General features: G+C 45.4%; 1 long non-coding RNA gene across 1 annotated transcript; it reads left to right on the top strand.

The window, feature by feature from the left end:
• Positions 1 to 2,738: 2,738 nt before the first annotated feature.
• Positions 2,739 to 20,844, top strand: LOC125153744 (uncharacterized). Its single transcript, XR_007147552.1, has 3 exons — positions 2,739 to 2,909; positions 15,923 to 16,054; positions 20,761 to 20,844. It is a non-coding gene; the product is annotated as an uncharacterized LOC125153744 (long non-coding RNA).
• The last annotated feature ends 1,935 nt before the right edge of the window (positions 20,845 to 22,779 follow it).

Below are 22,779 nucleotides of genomic sequence, written 5' to 3'. Positions count from 1 at the left end.
ATTTGGCGGCTGGGGACAATTTTAGGATGTCATAGCTGTGACCCTCCCCGGAGCACAGGGAGCAGTTCAAGCGGGTATAGATTGGGAGGGCCTGGGGGTGAGGTTCCAAAGAACAAATTGTATCCAGCGGGAGTTACATTCCCTCCCCCGCCCCCACCGTTCCTGGGGAACGTTCGCCTTCACCCCCTTCAGTTGACACGGGGGGGGGGGGCGGCAAATAGGTTAATATATAATCTTGCCCCCAAATAAGTAGTGTCTTCCTGACACGTTGGACATAGGCATCAACTACCTCTCTCTCAGCAGGGCTGGGGTTTTCCTAGCCAAAAGTGCGTGAAATCAGAGGGAAGGGTCTCCCAGACGTGTGCCCTCACTCCTGGCTACATTGAGCATGCGGTCCCAGGAGAACGATCCCCGCCGGGCTTCACTCCCTGTGACTCAGGCACCCGTCCCAGAGCTTACCAGGTCACCAGCTTGGGCTTGAAGGAACCAATTTCCAACTCCGGTCTCACACCGAAAGCAACCCCACAAGGAAGCCGGAAAATACAGTGTTTTCAACTTTGCATCGGGAGCCGTGGGGCTGGCCGGACGTGGGGCCTCAGGCCCCGCACAGAACCAGGCCCCAGCTTGGGAGGCACTTGGGGAAGGGAATGTCCCTCCAACTAACCTCTTAAGGTTTGCCCTTCCGCCTTTCTGTGACTGTAATGGCTACACAACCGAAGCGTCTGGACGGAAAGGGGGCACCGTGCTCACTACCCGGTTAATTACACAAAGCCTCAGCCGCCGGCTCCTGGCTACCGAAGGCCACATGCACGCATGCGCGCACACATACCCCCAGACCCGCCACCCTGAAAGGAGCCATTATAAATGTTTCATGTGGAACTTTCACAACCTATCAGACTCACCAGAGTTTTCAAATTAACTCCCTTTCTGCCCAAGGGGATAGCTCTGAAAGAGATTTCTCCAGCCTGGAACCTCTGCGAGAAAATTCTGAATTTGAAACAGAATGCAAATAATGCATTTTGACTCCCTAATCAACAAATGGGATCAACTTGAATTGATTAAGAACCTTTGAAATTAGCTGTCTCTAATTCCCTCCATGGTCTGCTCTGCTGGTACCCTGAAGACTGGGGCGGGGGGATGGGGGGGGAGGGGTACGCACGTGCGCACGCGCGTGTGTGCACGCACACCGTTGTGTCCCTCTGTGTGGTTGGAGTGAGGGTTGAGAAGTTTAGTCTCATTTTCTTTCCGAGCTCGTATGATGGTCTTAAAAACAACAACAACAACAACACCAAAAAACACCCTTTTTTAAATTTTATTTTAATGGTGACACAACTCTCAGAAAGAAAGCATTCACCTGGTGCAATTATATGGGTTTTCGTGAAGCGCATTTCCAGTAGTTACTAGGCTGCATGAAACCCTGCGCAACTTTAGTGGGGGGAAAAAAAAAACAAACCATAAAATCTGAAATGAATGTATAAATAATATGCAACTGTCTAGACAGTATAGGGCACTTGCAAAGAGAGCAGGTCGGGAAAAAATTGTCCATCAGTCAGACAACCATATCTGATTCTGATGGTAAATAATGGCACAGATATTCAGCATTCTCTCTATGCGAAAGGCTTCGCTGGGCATTCATTCTTCCCAAGCCAGTGGTCTTCTATTTATCTAGTGCTTTATGCAGCCTTTGGAAAATGCACTTGCATTTTAAACATTAAAATTAATGCCCAAAGAATAGCGGTGAAACACGGGGGTGCCACTGACCTGTGTGATTGGCCTTTGGTAAAGCAAAAATAGCCCTTCTCGATCAACAATATGTGCTTTCCATACCCACAGAATCTTAAACAGATGTAGTTATGGAAACTTCAGGAGAGCAAAAGACACACACACACACACGCACCCTTCACGGAACATTTTTGTTCTCCAGTTACAACGTGCAGTGACAGGTTCAGGTACTTAAATCTTGTACTCTTGGTGTTTTTAAATTGTGATGATCCGTACACATGGCAAAAAAAAGGGGGGGGGGGAGGGGCTTGAAAATGAAATCAGACGTGTTAAATAATTATTCCAGCATTTTAGCACGAACGGTGATTGCCCTGCTCTGCGTCAGCCGAGAAGACCCTTGCCCGCAACGTGCGCCACACGGAAATCGCTCTCCTCCCAAACTAGGAGCACGGACAAGGTTCCTCAGCTCGTGCCTGAGGTTGGGGACAGCCACCAGCTGGTTCCCCGGCCTCACAGTCCCACCTGCTCTCTGAGAGCGAACCCCAAACCCCGCTACCGTGAACCGGGCCCCATGCCTACCGGAGGAAAGATCCTTCCTCACGCTGGAGGGGGGTGGGGGCGGGGGTGGAGTTCAAGGGCAGCCAGGTGGCTGTCCTGCTCAGGGCGGAGCAACCACGCTCCCCAAACCGGTCGGCCCCTTGGGCAAGGCGCTGATAATGATCAAATGGTAAGAGTAACCGTCTCCACGTATGGAGAGCTTACTGCACGTAAGCTGAATTGGGAGGCACCGTCTCGTCGAACCCTCCCAGAAATCCACCGCGGTTGTGACGATTTATTGTCGTCGTTTGACGTCTGAGAAACTCGAAGCGCCGAAAGGTCAAGTGACTTGCCTGCAGCCCAACAGCCAGGCTGGCGGCCGGGCGCAAGGTGGATGCCAGGCTGAGCTCGGGCTCTGACCTCTCCTGGGTGCCCGGATCTGTAGGGCAGACTTCCCCCAGGAGGGGCGGCGGGCACAGCGCTGGGCCCACCCACACGAGAGCGCTTTGCTTCTTGCAAAACAGCGAGCTGCGCACGTCAACCGTTGGCATCAGGACGGCAATCAAAATCAAGACCTTTTGGAGCCCGTCTTCTTGTACCCAGAGGGAAACTGAGGCCTGGACCCAGGCTTAATTCCCGTCTGGCTTGTGGTAGGTAGCGGTGTCCCATCTAAAACGGCTGTTGGTCGACTGGTGTTTGCTATTTAATATCTCACAGGCTCATGGCTTCGTGACTGTTTACTTATTTTTATTATTATTATTATGTTTAATGTTTAATTCGTTTTGAGAGACAGAGAGTGCATGGGGGAGGGGCAGAGAGAGAGGGAGACGCAGAATCTGAAGCAGGTTCCAGCCCTGAGCTGTCAGCACAGAGCCTGACCCCCGGGCTCCAACTCAGGAACCGCCAGATCGTGACCCGAGCTGAAGTCCGACGCTTAACCAACTGAGCCACCCAGGCGTCCCTCCTCGTGACTTTTTCAATCACGTAAATAGGGAAGCACAAGTGAGAAATACAGGGACTCCAGGTGGTTCCTCCCTTGAGTTGCCGCTGTTTGTATTAAACACAACCCCATCCGTGGAAGGGTTCTGGAAGGTTCAAAAGGCCTTCTAGAGCTGAAAGATGATTCTGAGAAAGCATGTATCAGGCTGGGTGTTCAGCGCTGAACAATGAAACCTATTTCCTTCCGAAACTGCCAGCGGACATTCTGGAACGCCTGTGTCGGTAATCTACCTTTTGGTTTTAAATGGGTCAGAAGTGCCCTCGCTCGGGCCCTCTCGCCGGGAGCAGTGACGGGCTGGTCCCCTTTCCCCCAGGGCTCCCTCTGCCGCCTCTCCCTCCCGACAGGCAGGAGGGGTCCCGCCAGGTGGCCTCCAGGACCAGGGCCATTGCACCCACCGTCCCTTCCTTCTGGGCTGCCCGCGTTGTTCCCCTTTAATGCCATTGATTCATTTCCCTCTTGTTTTGACCAGGCGAACAGCACACATTTGCTGCCACCAGCAGGGTGTCAGTAGTTCATACGGCTCAATTTGTCTGCCCCAAACCCACGGTAGGGCTGATCTCGCAAGGCTCGCGTCTCGAGTTTCCATTTCAAAGTATTATGCTGCGATCTTGGCATTAAAGATTCATAGGTTGAATTAAAGATTCATTTTGGGGGGGGGGGGAGGTTGCATTATTATCAGGCAAATCACGTTCCTTTCATTTTAAACATATCAGCTATTACGATTTCATCTTTTTTTTTTTTTTGCTAAAAGCTCAATTACATCAATATCACTCGAGACCCTCCAAAAACTATGCTAAAAGCCAGGCTTCTCGGCGGCCAAATGCCTATTGCCCTTTAAGGATTAACTTTGCTAAGAAGGAATCCCATCCCTCCAATGCAGAGTTATCTCCCTGATAAAACAAACCGGAGTGAGTTACCCCTCTGCTTGAGACCTCCGCTGGCTTTCGGTTGCTTCCTGAATGAAGCTTGAACTTTTTCCTCTGTCTTCCAAAGCCTTCCCCGGACCAGGCCCGGCCTGCTGTGCCTCCTGTTCCCCTCCACACCAGGCCCGGGGCCTTGCCAGAGCGGGCCCCGCTGCTACAAAGGAACGTTCTTCTTCCTGCTGCTTTCATTCAAGACCTAGGCTCAGTGACACCCCGATGGCCCTCGCCTTGGGCCTGTCTCTGTGTCTCGACGAGCCGGTTTACCTGGGCGTATCATACAATATCTCTATGTGCCTCCCTCCCCCAAAGATAGGGGTTGAGGATTATTTCTATTTGTAACCCCAGGGATCAGCACAGGGCCAGGCACACTCCATAGTGATACGTAGGCGCATCCATGAGTGAGCAAATGAATGGATCCAGCCGCCCGAGGACTAACACGCACATGGTCCACAGAAGAGATAGTAAAATCAACAACAACAATTCTTCCATTCAGCGAGTAGGGAAACATACAAGTAGGTACACGGAGTAGTGAAAGTCCTCAAGGGGGCTTCTTTTTTTTTTTTTTTTAATTTTTTTTTCAACGTTTATTTATTTTTGGGACAGAGAGAGACAGAGCATGAACGGGAGAGGGGCAGAGAGAGAGGGAGACACAGAATCCGAAACAGGCTCCAGGCTCTGAGCCATCAGCCCAGAGCCCGACGCGGGGCTCGAACTCACGGACCGCGAGATCGTGACCTGGCTGAAGTCGGACGCTTAACCGACTGCGCCACCCAGGCGTCAAGGGGGCTTCTAATACAGGGTGTGATCGCATGAAGTGCTCAAGAAATAATCCCAAAGGTCCCAGGCTCTGGTTGGTACCAGAGCTCCTGAAGTTCATGTTTGTTGGTCTGATCTAATGCGATTTAAAAGAAAAAAGTTTAGGTTTCTTTGTTCTGAAAAAAGAGAGCGAGAGAGCGGGGGAGGGGCAGGGAGGGAGGGAGAATGAATCCCAAGCAGGTTCCGAACCGTCAGCGAGGAGCCCGATGCGGGGCTCAAACTCACGAACCGTGGGATTCTGTGAGATTACGACCTGAGCGGAAATCAAGAGCCGGACGCTTAACCGACCGAGCCACCCAGGCGCCCCTGATCTAATTTTAAGAGTTTAGATGGGAGACAGTGATCCCATTTACATTTGACCAAGAAAGTGCCTGCCTTACAAAGCGTCTGGCCCAACACCTTGTCTTGCAGGAGGGCCTGACAGGCCAGGTGTGGAAGCCCAATCATGGGGGCCACAGATGCCAGTCGTATTTTCGAAACTGAATGGTGCCAGCAGTAAAAATGCTTTGATCTCCATCTGTCGGATTCTTGTAGCTGCTTCTTGGTCAATACTGAGCTTAGAGAGGAAGGGTCTCAATGAGCCACTGCTGAAAGCCCGACGGGTCGTCTGTATTCTTTTAGCTCAGAATTGGATGATGGGCCCCTGGACCACAGCAGGACCCCATGGAAAACTTTCTTTCTTCAGCGGACGTTTCTGACTTAAGGAGTCTGCTCCATTCGCTCTCATCTGGGGTCTCCATTTCCTGTTCCAGAAGGGAACCCCGAGTCCCGCATCAGCACTGGAGGTGTGAGCTTTACGCCAAAACGCGAATGATAACCACCGCAGCAACAACCCACACCGGAATGAAAGATCATCTTGGCGGACCACCAGCTACGCTCTATCCCACTGTTCATCCTACTCACTTTGAAACAGCAAAGTTTCACTGAACGGAAATAGGTACCCAAGGATCATTCACAGAGAGCTGAATCTAAATTTTTTCTTAAAAAAACAAAAACAAAACCAAATTGAAACAAAAACAAATCGTCAAAATACTTTTTTAGAAAAAAAATTGTTAATGTTCATTTAATCTTGAGAGAGACAGAGCGCGAGCCGGGGAGGGGCAGAGCGAGAGGGAGACACAGAATCCGAAGCAGGTTCCGGGCTCTGAGCTGTCAGCACGGAGCCCGACGCGGGGCTCAAACTCAGGGACCATGAGATCGTGACCTGAGCCGAAGTTGGACGCTTAACCGACTGAGCCGCCCAGACGCCCCTCGAAATACTGTCTGAATCGAACTGATGTTTCATTCTGTTCCAGCGTTGGGTACACATCAGGTGATACTGTTTTCCAAGCACAGAAAAATATTCAGCAAACTTGCCTATGTTCCTTGCTTCTCTTTCTACCCTTTAATTCCCTTGAATTAAATCACATTCCCTCTTGGTCACCACCTTTCACAGTTCTGTTTCATCTTTGACAATATAAATGCATGAATGACCAAAAAAGGTAGCCAAAAGATTTTTATCTAAGTTGGTATAATATTTCATGTTTTCTCAAAGACGAAATTTTGAAATTCATGGCCGGGGCACCTATGATGACAGAATATCCTCTTCTTAAGAAGCTTGAAAGAATTTGTGAAGGATGATCTTTTAATAGATTTCAAGTCGATGAAACGTGTCCTTTTGCCATCCACGGAGTTAGCCTGTGGGGCTTCTAGTTCTGACTTGCACACTGTTCCATCCTGACAGGGGAGCACTGGTTAAACAAGAGGGTTGGGAAACCATATGCCCATTCAGCAACTTGTTCATTTGCTCATTCATTCATTCGACAAATATTCAGTGAGTCCTTCCACGATAGGCCCAGAGCGGATCCCAGGGAATTAGTAGTAAATAAATCATAGCCCTCTGTGGGGTTCACAGAGATTAGTAGAGGAAAGAAACAGCCGTGGATAAATCGCCCCAGGATGAGGGCCACAGAGAGCCAGCAAGGAACTCTAAGCTCCTTACTCTTTCGGTTCATGGTAGTGACCATTTATTTATCCAGAGATGAAACACCTATTGCCTGAGGATTCGAGCGCCGGGACATAAGTTTCTTGAACTCTCTATAGCTGTACTCTGTCAAGCAGGGAGTACTTCTAAATCCGCCCAGGCCCTCTCACCAGCATGGGCTAGGCTCGAAAGTTAAACTTTTTATCTTCTATGAATAGTCTCGCGTGGGTCTAACACACACAGCTGACATTTTTAAAAAGCAGTAATGTGAAATCGAATAGGTAAAAATTCTAGGCATAAAAAGATGTAAAACATATTGAAACAATAGCTTAATATTTCTTTCAGTGAGACAAACTAAATCTAAAACAAAATCGGTAATGTTCGGCTCCCAAAATTTATGGTGGAAACATGCATGTAAAATCACTGAAAAATTATAGGTTATTTTTTTTTTAAAGTACTAAGAACAAGTTCCTCCCTCACTTTTCAAAGATGAAAGAAGGAAGACTTATTGAACTTTGGTGAAATAAAGATTTAAGCATTCATTCTGCCTGAGGGACTGTACTTAGTCATCATGCCTCAAATTCTGACAACTAGAGACACTCCTTTGAATTAAAACATTGTCATCAGAAGATTCCTATACTCTACATATTAACCTCAGAGGCAAGAAGCTTATTATAACATATTAGTATCTTGTGATAAAATATTATCGCTTAATTTGTAAAAAAAAATCAGCTAACCACAACCTTGGAAAGCCTTCAGCAGAAATATAAAAGAAGAGAGTTCAGGAAGAGTATATTTAACTAACAATGAATCTCCATGGCTTTTCATGTCATTTTGAGAATGCTCTTTCTCATTGATTTGTGAGAACTCATTATATATGTTAGTGAAAATCTGCTGGCTTTGCCCCTTCACATTCCTTCTCCTTTCTTCTGGTAAGAGAATCACTCTGCATTATGAAAAATGCATTCCGGACATTTTGTATGGCGCTGACTTACCCCTCTCCCTGCCACAAGGGTAGCATATGACCCAGGCCTGGCCAGAGACATGGATGGATAAACCACTAGAACCCAAGAACAAAAGAGAAAGTAACCCTCCTCCAGCCACAGGCTACTTCAGTGATGGCCATGTGACCCCATCGGGGCCAAAATCCTTCCAAAAGCTTGTCTCCTAGAGCTTCAGAGAAGCAGCTCTCTTGCCCGGGAGACCATTAAACTGGTAGGGCACCAGCCCGGGACTTGACTGTTACAGAATCTAGAAAATTCCCTTGTATGCTTCAGCGGTATTTGAATTGAACCACTGTCACCTCAGGTAAAAACAGTCTTACAAGTCATCACACATTAAAGACAACCGCCATTTTGTCTGTCGCGTAGGTGGCAAGGGCTTTTGCCCAATGTTTGTCTTTTAATTTTAAGGTTTCTGCCCTATAGAATGTTTTCATTTTTAAGGAGTTGATTCTTTCCCTCTTTAGGGAAACCACCTATGATAGTCTAGTTTTGCTGATATACCTCAAAACTCCTCCTCAAAAGCCTTCTCTAATCAAAGTTAACAAAATGACCTATTTTTCTAGGACTTTCATGGTGTCGTTTTTATATGTAACCTTTAATCCGCCTTCACTTTCTTGTAGTGTCAGGTGTGCATTTTGTAAATTTTGTTTATAGATGGTCAGTTGTCCCCAAATTGTTTGCTGAACAGTCCAGCCTTTTTCCAATTATTCCAAGGCTACCTTTTCTTTGTCTCAATCCATATTCGTGCTTGGTTTTGGTCTTGGCTCTCGGTTGCGTTCGTCTGGACCTCCCTCATCCTGCATCTGTTCTGTACCAACTTTAATTAGTTAATTTTTATACCTGGTAGAAGAAAGTTTATTTTCATCATTCTTGTCCTGGCTATTCTTGCAAATTTATATTTCCGGAGCACTTTTAGAATCAGTTTTCTTTCTGGGGAGCCTGGGGGGCTCAGTCGGTTGGGCATCCGACTCTGGCTCAGGTCATGATCTCACAGTTTGTGAGTTCGAGCCCCGCGTCGGGCTCTGTGCTGACGGCTCAGAGCCTGGAGCCTGTTTCAGATTCTGGGTCTCCCTCTCTCTCTGCCCCTCCCCCGCTCATGTGTGCGCGCGCGCTCTCTCTCGCTCGCTCTCTCTCTCAAAAATAAATAAATTTTTTTTTAAAAAGCGTCATTTTTCTTTTAAGTTTCATAGGGGGCAGCTGGGTGGCTCAGTCGGCTGAGTGTTCAACTCTTGATTTCAGATCAGGTCACGATCTTTTACGGTTCGTGGGATCGAGCCCCAGGCTCCGTGCTGGCACCCTGGAGCCTGCTTGGGATTCTCTCTCCCTCTCTCTCTGCCCCTCCCTCTATCTCTCACTCTAAAAAACAAACAAACAAATAAATAAATAAATAAATAAGCTTTAAAAAACAAAACCAAAAACCTTACTGGGGTTTCCTTTGGAACCAGGTATGTGTATGAATTTGGAGAGAAGTGATATTTTCATAAGACTGAGTCTGCTCATGCAAAGATAAAGTGCCCCCTTGAGTTATTAAGGTTATTTCTATGCTCCTCAGTAGAGTTTAATAACTCTCCTTACACGGGTCCTGGGCAGTTTGCGTTTTCGTTACATTTTTTAATTATGATTGTGTAAACCATCATATTTTCTAAAGAGTGTTTACTATTATATCGGCATAGAATCATAGATCTAATTCCAGAATATTTTTGCAATACTCTGGAAAAAAAGAAACCATGTATCTGTCAGCAGTCACTCCCCACCCCCCTCTCCTCCCACCCCCTGGCAAATACTAATCTACTTCCTGTCTCTATAGATTGGCCTATTGTGGTCATTTCACGTAAAGGGAATCGTGTGATATGTGGCATTGGTGTCTGGCTTTCAGTTAACATAATGTTTTCAGGGTTTACCCATATTGTTGCCTGTGTCAGTACTTTCTTTGTATGGCAAAAATATTTCATTGTATGGTTATACCATGTTGTTTGCCCACTCATCAGTTGATGGATATTCGAGTTGTTTTTGCTTTTATAAATAATCCTATTTATGAACCCTCGTGTACAAGTTTTTATGTACACATATTTTCCCTTGTCATGTGTGTATATCTTGTACCATAGGCTAGTTTTACCTGATATAAAAGTTGGTATAAATGGAATCATACTTCTGCTGTCTGACTTCTTTTGTTCAGCACGTTTCTGAAATTTGTTCACGTAGATCGTTCCCTCTTATTGCTGGGTACTATTTCCCTTTTTTAAGTTTATTTATTTATTTTAAGTAATCTCTACACCCAACATAGGGCTCAAACTCACATCCCTGAGATCAAGAGGAAAATGCTTCTCAGACTGAGCCAGCCAGGTCCCTCTGGGTAGTATTTCATTCTACGAATATATCAGTTTGTTTACCCAGTCTCCAGCGGATGGACGTTTGGGTTGTTCTCATTTGGGGCTCTTATAAATAAAGCTGCTCTGAACACGCCTCTGTACATCTTTTTATGAACCAAAGTTTTCATGAATTTTAAGTATAGAGCTAGGACTTGAATTACTCAACCCAGAACAGGTGTATGGTTAGCTCTACAAGAAAATTCCAGAGTTTTCCAAGTGGTTGTACCATACTAAATTCTCACCAGTGATGTATTCAAATTCTGGTCACTCCACATTCTCATTAACATTTGGTATTACCAGTCTTTTAAGATTTTAGTTACTCTGTTGGGGATGTAGTGGTATCTCACTGTGGTTTTAATTACTATTTTTCTGATGACTAATGATGTAGAATGTTTTTTCGTATGCTTATTGGCCATTTGTACCTTTTCTATTGTGATTTGTCTGTTCAAGCCTTTTGCACATTTTAGTATATGTGCTGCCGAAGCGAGCACTCTTTTGCACATTTTAAAAGTTGCATTGTCTTTTTAGTAAGGAGTTGTAAAAGTCCTTTATATAGTCTAGGTATAAGTTCTATGCCACATATATTTTTTTTGTAAATGTTTTCTTCCAGCCCGTACTTTGTTTATTCATGTCCTTGATGGTGGGATTTGATGAGTAAAAATTTTTAACTTTTGATGAAATATTACATGTTGTTGCTTTAAATGTTATGGTTATTTCTTGCAGTATCTTTTCCAAGACGTCTTTACCCCAAGGTCATGAAAATTTTCTCCTATATTCTCTCCTAGAAACTTGATAGTTTTGGCTTTTATAATTAGGTCTGTGATTCATCTCAAATTAATTTTTGTATATGGTGTGAGGTATGGGTCAAAGCTTTTGTCCCCACGAGCTATCCAGCTCTTCCAATGGCAATTGTTAAATGTTTTCCTTTATCGATTATTTTGGTGCTGTTGTCAACAACCAGTTGACTGTGTCATTGTGGGTTTATTTCTGGAACCTCTATTGTGTTTAATTAATCAGCCTGTTCTTACGCTTAATTCCACACTACATTTGTTACTGTACCTCTTCGTAAGTCTTGGAGGTAAGCTGTATGAGCTTTCCAAACTTGTTCTTATTTTTGAGGTTGTTGTAACCATTTCCATTTCCACTTGAGTTTTATAATCTGTTTGCCAATCTAGACCAAAAGACTGTTGGGATTTTTATTGTGGTTCATTTAATTTAGAGATCAGTCTGGGGAGAAGTGACATCTTAACAATATCGAGTGCTCAGATCCATAGACATTACATCTCTCCGTTTATTTAAGTCGTTCAGTTTTCTCCGCAATATTTTATAGTTTTCAGTACGGTGGTCTTACACATTTTTATTAAATGTATTTTTAAGCGTATATTTTTTATGATATTGTAAAAATTTTTTACTTTATTTTCCAAATTTTTGCTACTAGTATATGACAATACAATTAAGTTTTATAAATTTACCCTGTATCCTAGCACCTTGCTGAATGTGTTTATTTTGGCCCTTGGTTTTGTAGCTACTTTAGGATTTGCTGTGTGCATAATCAGGATGTCTGTGAATAAGAACAGATTTCCTATTTACTTACTCCTTTTTGAGCTATATATTTTTTATTTCTGTTTCCTGCCTTAATTGTACCGGCTAAAATCTCCAACACACTGTTGAGCAGATGTGGACTAGTACATTTTTATCTTGTACCCAGTCCTCAGAGGAAAGTGTTTAGCCTTTCACTATTAAAGTGATAGGATTCTCAACGATGCTTTTATCAGATCGAGAAAGTCTTCCTTTATTCCTAGTTTCTAAGAGTGTTTTTGTCTTTTTCAAAATCATAAAATGCTCCCGGAAAAGCACAAGTCTTACCTCACAAGGGAAGAGATGTCCCTGTTCTTGACCAGGCTGAAGCGGGAAAGGAGGTTAGTCGTAAATGGGAGGAGAGATTTTTTGCTCTTTCTAAGGCCAAGAAAGGTTGAGTCTGGAGTAAGAGGAAAGAGCATGCTTAGAAATTACGGGGATGGGGACAAACTGGCTTAGCCAAGCTGAGGTAGGCTAATGGCAAAGATGAGGCCCGAAGTGAGGTCAAGTCAGGGCTGTGGGTTCGAGAGACACCTGTGGTGAGCACCTGGGTGGGTCAGTCAGTTGAGTGTCCGTCTCTTAATTTCAGCTCAGGTCATGATCCCCGGGTCGTGGGATCGAGCCCCCCATTGGGCTCCGTCCTGAGTGTGTGGAACCTGCTTTGGATGCCCTCTCTATCTTCCTGTGCTCCTCAGGCCCCAGTCTAAAATAAACTTTTTAAAAAAGGGGGTTTTTTAGACACCTGTAGTATTAATAGGGTGAACATTCATCCTTGTTTGCCTGGGAATGTCCTGCTTTTAAAACTGAACATTCAGGGGCGCCTGGGTGGCGCAGTCGGTTAAGCGTCCGACTTCAGCCAAGTCACGATCTCGAGGTCCGTGAGTTCGAGCCCCGCGTCAGGCTCTGGGCTGATGGCTCGGAGCCTGGAGCCTGTTTCCGATTCTGTGTCTCCCTCTCTCTCTGCCCCTCCCCCGTTCATGCTCTGTCTCTCTCTGTCCCAAAAATAAATAAACGTTGAAAAAAAAAAGAATGTTTAAAACTGAAAATTCATGGGAAATCCCTGAGTCCTGGCCAAACTGGGGATGCTTGGTCGACCTAAGTATTAGTCGTATGTTACCCTTTGTGTTGAGCCCCCAAGACTTCAGTAAAGACCGGACTGGAAGTCCCAGCTCTGTCTCAGCTGTGTTTCGGAGAATAGGGTGGGGGCACACATCCATGAGTGAGGAGAACTTCTCTGGTGAGAGGCAGCCAGCTGAGACTCTGCGTATTAACCAGGACTTGTTAGTGGAACATGGAAACAGTCTTTGGGGATCCCAGTAGAAAGATCGGGAAGGCGATAGGGACAGCATGGAGCCTGGACTTCCTGCGGGCGCTTAGAGCATCATGTGTTTGATCATTAAAGAGAAGTCCTGACCTTGCACAGGTGAACTTGGGGACATCCGTGTTACATATAGTTCGAGATATCTTCCTGTCTTGTGTGGAAAAACACGTGCCAACCTCAGAGTTGATTGGCCATTCCTTTCTTTGTTGCCAAATATACAAGGGACACCTTTCATTCCCCACATCAGGTGTCCCGATGTAGAGTTGCCTATGTGTCACCATCTTCTCCATGGGAAGAGTGAGACAACTGTCTTTTTTTTTTTTTAATGTTTATTTATTTTTTAGGGAGAGAGAGAGACAAACAGACAGAGCATGAGTGGGGAAGGGGCAGAGAGAGAGGGAGACACAGAATCCGAAGCAGGCTCCAGGCTCAGAGCTTGTCGGCATGGAGCCTGATGCGGGGCTCGAACCCACGAACCGTGAGATCATGACCTGAGCCACGCAGTCGGACGCTTAACCGGCTGAGCCACCCAGGCGCCCCCTGTTAGACAGTTGTCTTAAAACCTGGCTGTACTGCTTTCTGGTTTTAGAACCTTAGAAAAATCTCTGGAGTCTTGGAAGCATCACTTTCCCTATGTCCTCCAGTCTTTTAGAATTAGGAGAATTAAATGAGTCAAGTTTTGAGAGCAGAGCCACCTTATGAAATCTGTGGGCCCTTGGCACTCCGCCTTCATGGGCCCCCTCCTCCATAAGAATTGCCCAAAAGACAAATACAACCCAGACGGGATTCATTATTACGTTCATTATCATTATATTATTTGTTTCATCTTATATTATGAATTGATTCATATGTTAGCAGATTATATTATTATCGCACTTATTATTGTTCTCTGGCTTTAGAAGAAATGAAACGGCACACATTCCTGCGTGCGCCGCAGCTCTTAAGGCAGCCCTGTCGCCCAGGGCGGACGCAGGATGAGCCCCTAGTCCGCGCTCCGGGACTTTTCCGCTCTTTCTCTCCCATCGCACGTCGAAAGCAGATCTTTCAAAACCTTCGAGCGGCAAATTGCAATCCGAGAAATGAAGCGAAGGGAAAATGCTCCCCGAGCCAGTGGATATCTGTAACAGCAGGTTTCACTTAGAGTGAATATCACTTTACTGCTTTTAACAAACTTCAAAGAAAATGTTGTAAGGCCATTCATTCTCCATGTCTGTTTTACATCAGTCACAATTATATCCTAGCTCCGCTTCTCTCCCCTTGTTATACCTCATAAATTGTGTAACTAGAATGTATGTGTAGTATATGGATTACATTAGGAATTGTCAGAAGCAGCCCTGATAATAAGCATCTGTACGCGCCCCCGCTTCTGGTGGATCGGGATGGCTCTGGAGGGACGGGAACACACAGCACCCGCGACAAGGGGGGTGGGGGGTGGAAATCCCAAGCTCAGGGAAAGGGACCCTCCGTTCTTAAGAGTCCCCCTGGAGAACCCCGGAGCTGCCACCGTCGTGTTGAAACCACGGCGCCGCACTTCTATGAAAACCGTGTTCGTTTACCGGTTGCATGGCCGAGCAAACATGAGAACAAAAGGCAGATGCGCAATGAACTTGAAATCTTGCTTGCGGCTCATGGGAGGAAGTGTGGGTGTCCGGGGCAGGGCGGTTGAGGCCCCCCCCCCCCCCCCCCCCGCTGCTCCAGAGATGTCACCGGGGCAGGACTTTCCGTAAGCGATGAAACCGCTCGGGGATTCCCACCTTGGTTCTTCTCTGCTCCAGGCAAAGACCCTTCTCTTCGCCTTGTAAAGAACCAGGAGATGACTCATCAGTGGGCAGCAGTTGTTAAAAAAAAAAAAAAGAAAGAAAGAAAGAAAAAGAAAGGAAAAAAAGGTACATGGCCAAAGAATACAGAGTCCTTGTTCGAAATGAAAGAGCTTTAATATATTTATATTTATCACTCTGGTTGCATTTATAAGATCATTGAAATTCAAGACTGTCTCGTTTCGCTAGCAACGGGAGAGAGAGAACTGCTTCCCACATGTGGCTTTCCCTGATAACCCAAGCTTTGTATCCTTTGAAGCTCCAACACTTGTTAAAGTAGAATCTTTTTTCTTTTCTTTTTTTTTGGATAAAAATTTCCTAAATGTCACACGTGTTTTGCAGCCTTTTGGAGCAGACTTTCCTGAAACATAATTGAGTCTTTGTTGAGGGTCAGCCCGTGTTCTGCTAACTCGTGGAGAGGGTCAGCGCTGCGGGCACTCTGGCATTACACGGGCTGGGCTCACGGGACACTCTGCTGCTGTCACCAGATGAAACCTGGGGTGGTTGCAAACCCCTGAGCACAGCCCCGTCCCCATCTGCAGCGATGGGACAGAGTCTGTGGGCTCCGAGGGATGCTGGGAGCGTTAGGGGACCTGCTGCGTACTTAAAGTGTTCCCTATGATGCTTGGGAGATAGTAAGCATTTTTTTAAGGGTAGTCAAGGAAAAGCGTGGATAATAACATAAATAAAATGAATAAGCAAAATAAAAATGTAATGAAAACTATAATACACCGGAAAAGCGTCTCTACGATACAGGCATGACGTCAAAGGCTTTTTGTGAACATAATTCATTCCACTGATCCTAGGCGGTCCCAAGGTTCCTTAACCTCTGTTCAGGATTTCCCTGATTTCCCTAACTTTTCTTTGTACAGTCTGACCATTCTCCCTGCTCCCTGGGCTCAGTGCTGACTTCAGGTGATGTCTCCTCTAGCGTCTTGCTTCTAACATCCGGTGAGAATGGCAGCCACATCAGGTTGGACAGAAGAATTTTTGAGCCAGAGCAGGTGAGTTCTGAGGCACGGTTTTCAGTAGTTTTTTCTCAGGTAGAGGTGGAAACGTGTGACCTTTCATGCTTTATATTAGTCAGGATGGGCTAGGTTTTGCTACAGGAACAGACAACTTTAAATTTTTTTTTTTAACGTTTATTTATTTTTGAGACAGAGAGAGACAGAGCGTGAACAGGGGAGGGGCAGGGAGAGAGGGAGACAGAATCCAAAGCAGGCTACAGGCTCTGAGCTGTCAGCACAGAGCCCGACGCGGGGCTCGAACTCACAGACCGTGAGATCAAGACCTGAGCCGAGGGGCGCCTGGGTGGCGCAGTCGGTTAAGCGTCCGACTTCAGCCAGGTCACGATCTCGCGGTCCGTGAGTTTGAGCCCCGTGTCAGGCTCTGGGCTGATGGCTCAGAGCCTGGAGCCTGTTTCGGATTCTGTGTCTCCCTCTCTCTCTGCCCCTCCCCCGTTCATGCTCTGTCTCTCTCTGTCCCAAAAATAAATAAACGTTGAAAAAAAAATTAAAAAAAAAAAAAAAAAAAAAAGACCTGAGCCGAAGTCGGACGCTTAACCGACCGAGCCACCCAGGCGCCCCAGGAACAGACAACTTTAGAGCCTCCAAGGGCCTGACACAACAAAAGTTTGTTTCTTATTCATTTGATGCGTTCAGCTATTTTCCCCTTTATACACATGACACAATTAAGACTGAAACTACTCAAGTCACTTGTCCACAGCCATAAAGATAGTAATAACATGGCTAAACTGATATTCAGAACAGGTCTGCCTGGCACCAGAGTCCCGTGTCCTTAACCAACATTTTCGGAATCTCAAATATACTCTAGTTCACTGAGGTTGATAAAAGAACCCTGGAATGAGGGACTTATATGATTGTTTCATCTGTGCAACTTATCTACTAAAGAATGGTCAAATTTTCCTTTGTTCCCTTTTCTCTTCCCCATTGTCTTTCCACCAGAGGGACCGCTTTCAATTTAGCAAACACATTATGAGCATGTACTATGTGCTTAGCTGTGGAACATTCCATAAGGGATTCCAGGGCAGGGAATAACCACCATAGTTCTTGACCTCTGATAAATATTCTATAATCTTTTATGGGAGATTACTGAATGAAAGAAAACAATTATAGAGGAGAGATAAAATACAAGACAGTTATATACAAATAAGGGAGTTAACAGAATATAAGGTGCATTATGTGCCACAGATAATTCTATTTGCTGTTGTCAACACCGGGGGATACGAAGAAGGGGCTTTAAGGATTGGCAGGACTTGGATCATAACACCCTAAAGAAGAGGATGGATGAAAAAGGAGGAGGTTGGCCCGATGCAAAGGGAAAATGTGTGCTGGGAGGGGGGGCCAAACTGGCTGGGGAAAATATAAGGCATCTCATGGGGGACCTTGACTATCAGGGGAAAATCTGCATCCTATCCCATAGGCAAAGGAATAAAGGCAGGTACAAAGCATGTGCCATTTTTTTCTTTTTCTAAGTGTTTTAATAGAACACGAGACGTCTGGGTGGCTCAGTCAGCTGAGCATCCAACTCTTGGTTTCAGCTCAGGTCAGGATCTCACGGTTCGTGGGTTCAAGCCCCGCGTTGGGCTCTGCGCTGACCGTGCGGAGCCTGCTTGGGATTCTCTCTCCCTCTCTGCCCCTCCACTGCTCATACTCTCTCTCTCTCTCTCTCAAAATAAATAAATAAACTTAAAAGAATATATATAGAACATGTCAGATAATGTTTGTCCTCCCACCCTGGCTCTTCCTGATTGTAATCATTACTTCTCTCTCCCAAGAAAAAGCTACTCTGTCATGATTTGGTGGGTAACAGTCCAGTTTCCATGTTTACATTTTTCTTCTATTGGTGTACAAGTTATGCATTAGATTTCCATCTTTTGTTATTATCCTTACCTTAACAGTAACACCTAAATTAAACTCTAGAATTAATCAATAACACCTCTTTTTGAATAATGTGCGCTTTAACTCTGATCTGTTCTCCCATCATCCACGGTTTTATGACTTAGAAATTTATTTCTACCTTAGTTTTAAATATTCATAGAGGAGACTTTTTTCAAGATTTGATTTGATTTTTTTTTTAATTTTTTTTTAACGTTTATTTATTTTTGAGACAGAGAGAGACAGAGCATGAACGGGGGAGGGTCAGAGAGAGAGGGAGACACAGAATCTGAAACAGGCTCCAGGTCTGAGAGGCCAGCACAGAGCCCGACGCGGGGCTCGAACTCACGGACCACGAGATCATGACCTGAGCCAAAGTCGGACGCTTAACCGACTGAGCCACCCAGGCGCCCCAAGATTTGATTTTATTTTAATTTTTAAGTGGCTTCATGCCCAGTGTGGAGCCCAATGCAGGGCTTGAACTCAGGATCCTGAAATAAAGACCCTGAGATCAAGACCTGAGCGGAGATCAAGAGTTGGATGTTTAACTGACTGAGCCACCCAGGCTCTGCCCCTTTAAGATTCATCATGATCTCAAGGTCATGATATCAAGCCCCATGTGGAGACCCACATTGGGCTCTGCATTGAGCATGGAGCCTGCTTAAGATTCTCTCTTTCCCTCTCCCTCTGTCCCTCCCCTGCTCAAGCTCTCCTTCAACAAAAAAAATTTAAAAAGTGTTTTTCAATGTTTATTTATTTTGGAGAAGAGAGAGAGAGAGAGTGCATGAGCAGAGGAGAGGCTGAGAGAGAGGGAGACACAGAATCCGAAGAGGGTCCAGGCTCCGAGCTGTCAGCACAGAGCCCGACGTGGGGCTCGAACCCATGAACCGTGACATCACGATCTGAGCCAAAGTCAGATGTTTAACTGACTGAACCACCCAGGCACCCCCAAAACAATTTATTTTTAAGTAATCTCTACACGCAACACAGGGCTTGAATTTACAATCTGGAGATCAGGAGTCACATGCTCTACTGACTGAGCCAACCAGGAGCCCCATAAAGGAGACATTTTAAACTATGTCACTGAAGGTTTATTTAGCTTTACTAAAACATTTATCACTTTCTTAAATACTGCATTTTACTTCTTTTCCTTTTGTGCCCAAGTAAATCTTCACATTCTACTTGACAAAGTATTATTTGCCAAAACAGTCTTTCAATGCCTGAAGCTGACTTTATTTTATTTTCACTCTGGAATGATAGTGCCTCGGTCAGCATTTAAGTGCATTTTTTTTCCCGTGCATCTATCCTTGCATTTATAACACAATAGCTATGTTCTGCCCTGCTTTCGAGAAGTATGCTCTTAGTAGTAGGTAATGTGTTCTTTTTCTTTCTGTTGGTTTTTGAGGCTGATATTCTGCAGTTCAGCTACTATGTTTTAAAATGGGCTTATTTCTAACTGTACAGCATGGCACCTGGTATACTTTTTAATTTGAAGATTCACGTCTTAGATAATGGAAATTCTTAACTATTATCTTTTTGCCTTTTACTCTATTTTTTTTTCCATTTGGAGCTCTTAAGAAACATGTAGACCCTTCTTATGTAATCGATTTTCATATTTTCCATCTCTATCTTTTGGTTATATTCTGAGTGATTTCCTCTGATCTGTCTTCCAGTTTGCTTATTCTCCCATCAGCCACATCTACTTATAGGCCTATTAGGTTTTCATCCTAATGACTTTTTTTTCTTTCACTTGTAGAATTTTCCTCCCAAATCTGACCATTTTCAAATAGTTTTATTCTTGGTTTGTGTTAATATTCCTTTTCTCATGTCTTGGAATGTTTTACAATATTCATTTTAAAGCCCTTTCAGGGCCACCTGGGTGGCTCAGTAGGTTAAGTGTCCAGCTCTCACAGTCTGTGAGATCAAGCCCTGTGTCTGGCTCTGTGCTGACAGTGCAGCACCTGCTTGGGATTCTCTCTCTCTCTCTCTCTCTCTCTCTCTCTCTCAAAATAAATAAATAAACTAAAAATAAATAAATAAAGTCTTTTCAGATTGTTGTTCTATTCTAGTTCTGGAGATGCAAATTTCCCCATTTGCCCCCTCTCCTGTGGTTGGCTTCCTTCTGTGGTTTCTTGTCTTTTTATTCTCTCTGTAAACTCTTCCTTATGGAGGTAAGAGAGAAAGAAAGGGGAGTCTGTGGAAGTTACATGTGCTCTAGAGCCTCCCTGTGTGGTGTTTTTACATTTACCAATTGTGGACGAGATTTTAGGAAAAATTCTTAGTTTGCGGTATCTGAGTAATGGTACCAGGCCTTACACCATTTGTGGCACAAATCTCCATTTCTTTTGAGTGATTCCTATTACTCGCATGGCCTTGGAAAATTACAAGCTTCTCTGCTCTTCCCCTTAGACTAGTGGATGATTTCTTTAGTCCTTGACTCAGAGGTTACTAGATAAGCTTCTCAGGACCCCTGGCTTTAGGCAGGCAGCCTGGTTCCTGCTTCTGGCACTCATGGGGCTCAGACCTACATGGTCCCACTCACAGAGCTTCAAACTTCCCCTGCTAAGGCCTCTCTGTCCTTTCGAGTCACATAGGAGCTTTTTCGTTTCACCTCCCTCTTATCACTGCAGCTGAGTATCCTGTCTGTGTCCCAACACCTGTGGATTTTCTTTTCTTGGTTTTGAGTTTGCAACTGTGTTAACAATTGGGGAGGGGGGGGCACGTGTTCACCAACAAATTTACGTATGTGTGAGTCTTGTCCTCGTTGTTTGCTTCTTTTATTTATTCATTCGTTCGTTTGCTGTTTGCCTCAGCTCAGGTTGGCCCTGTTGAACTGCAGCCATGGAGAGAGGATCTCAAATGAAAACGCACAGGCCTCGGCGACTGGTTACGTGAGATAGACCTAGTGTGCGTTCCCACTGCCCCCACCCCCAAAAGGGGATTCTGAGATGAAGACTTGAGAGCGGGGATTCTGATGTAAAGACTCGAGAGCTGGTCTTCAATATGGGAAGCGAAGGGAACAGCAGTAGGAAAGAGGAAGACAGGAGGAAGTGAGACAAGGAAAGGAAAGTGGCCGAGAAAGGGTGTTATCAAGCCAATTATCATTCTGGCAACCGGAACGCAACCCTCCCGGAGACACTCTGGATGTTCGATTCTTCTACCCAGAGGGTGAGGAAGCTGGGGTGTTTGTACGAACCACTGTTGTCACTGGTTGAGGAACGCTTCCAACATGTAATCCACCCACATCCCCAGCCTGCCCCATGCATGGTTTTAGTTATATGTTGATGAGCCGTAAAGGATCCCCAAACTTAGTGGCTTAATAACACATATTTATTATCTCAAATTGTTTGTGAAGCCTGGGGATTTTGAAATGGCCTCGCCGGTTGATTCCGGCTTGGGCTTCCTCTTGAGGTTGCAGTGAAGAAATCAGCCGGACTTGAGTTATCTGAAGACTTGGCTGACGTGAGAGGATCTAAGATAACTCCCTCACACGGACGGCCAGTCAGTGCTGGCTTTTGGCTGGAGGCCTCAATTCCTCTCCACACAGACCTTTCCGCTGGATGACTCAAGGGCCCTCACGACAAAGCGCGCAGCTTACCCCCAAAGTGAGTGATCAAAGACAGAGCATGGCCACAGTGCCTTTTATGGCCTAGTTTAAAAAATCACATTGTCATTTCCAACACATTCCATCTGATAGAAGCGAGTCAGGTCGTGAAGTCTGGCCCACATTCAAGAGGAGACGAGGGAGGAGTGTGAAAGAATCTTCGAACATATTTTTCAGCCATCACAGCCGGCAAAGCCGGCTTTGGCAGCCAGAGCCAGGCCTCAGGCAAAGAAATGCAGGTGCTTCTGGAAGTCAGGCAGGCTGAAACCGGTTAAGAGCAGAGGGAAATGGGTTGGGCACCAAGAGCGCCCTCTACAGGAAGAAGTAAAGATGAGACCAAACTATTTTCAAGGCATGAGGAAATTGACATGGTTGATGGGAAGTCAGAAAGTGACATTGCAAAGGGCACGGAGTCGGAGAGCCGTGAAGATTTGGAACATTTTAAGGACCAGTCTGCTGCAACCACTAAAGAAGGAAAAAATTTTTTGCCGACTAGATTCTGATTCCCAGTGACTGTAGGATGTATCCCAGTTTCAAGAGACACGAATATGAAAAAAAAAAAAAAAAAGACATCTTAGCGTCAACAAATACAGTAGTTGCACAAAGAGTTTCAGGGCTTTTCAGATACAATTGTTGCAAAAAGAAACACCGCTAACTTTTACCTTCCATTTTATAGACGTACCATCAAATACAAAGCACAGTCAGGAGTGTGCTATAGAGTTGTAGGTTTGGGTCCTTACGGGGCCATATCTCAAAATTGGAACAAGTCACATTCTAATCTGTCGGAGCCTCAACCTTCACATCTGCAAAATGGGGATGATGTGCTGCTCTGACTCTCTTACAGATAAATTAATAATGAATTCAAAGTCATTTTAAAATTAAATTGGGGGGGGGGGGGGCGGTGGTGGTGCCCCTGGGTGGCTCAGTCAGTTAAGGGTCCAACTCTAGATTTTTGGCTCAGGGCATGATCTCGCCGTGCACGAGTCCGAGCCCCAGGATGGGTTCCGCGCTGACAGGGCAGAGCCTGCTGGGGATCCTCTCTCCCTTCCTCTCTCTCTCTCTCTCCGCCCCTCCCCACCTTCTCTCTCAACGTACACAAGCGAACTTCAAAAAAAAATCACACTCAATGAAAATGTCGTCAAGGTGCGAGGTGCGGATGCGTGTGGCGAACACACGGAAGCATCCAGAAGACACCCGGGTAGCACGAGAGAGAAGGAACGCTTTTCTC

This window comes from Prionailurus viverrinus, chromosome E2 (assembly GCF_022837055.1).
Source record: "Prionailurus viverrinus isolate Anna chromosome E2, UM_Priviv_1.0, whole genome shotgun sequence".
NCBI lineage: Eukaryota > Metazoa > Chordata > Mammalia > Carnivora > Felidae > Prionailurus > Prionailurus viverrinus.
Note: the sequence above shows the minus strand (reverse complement) of the source record. Positions and strands in the feature narration are given on the sequence as shown.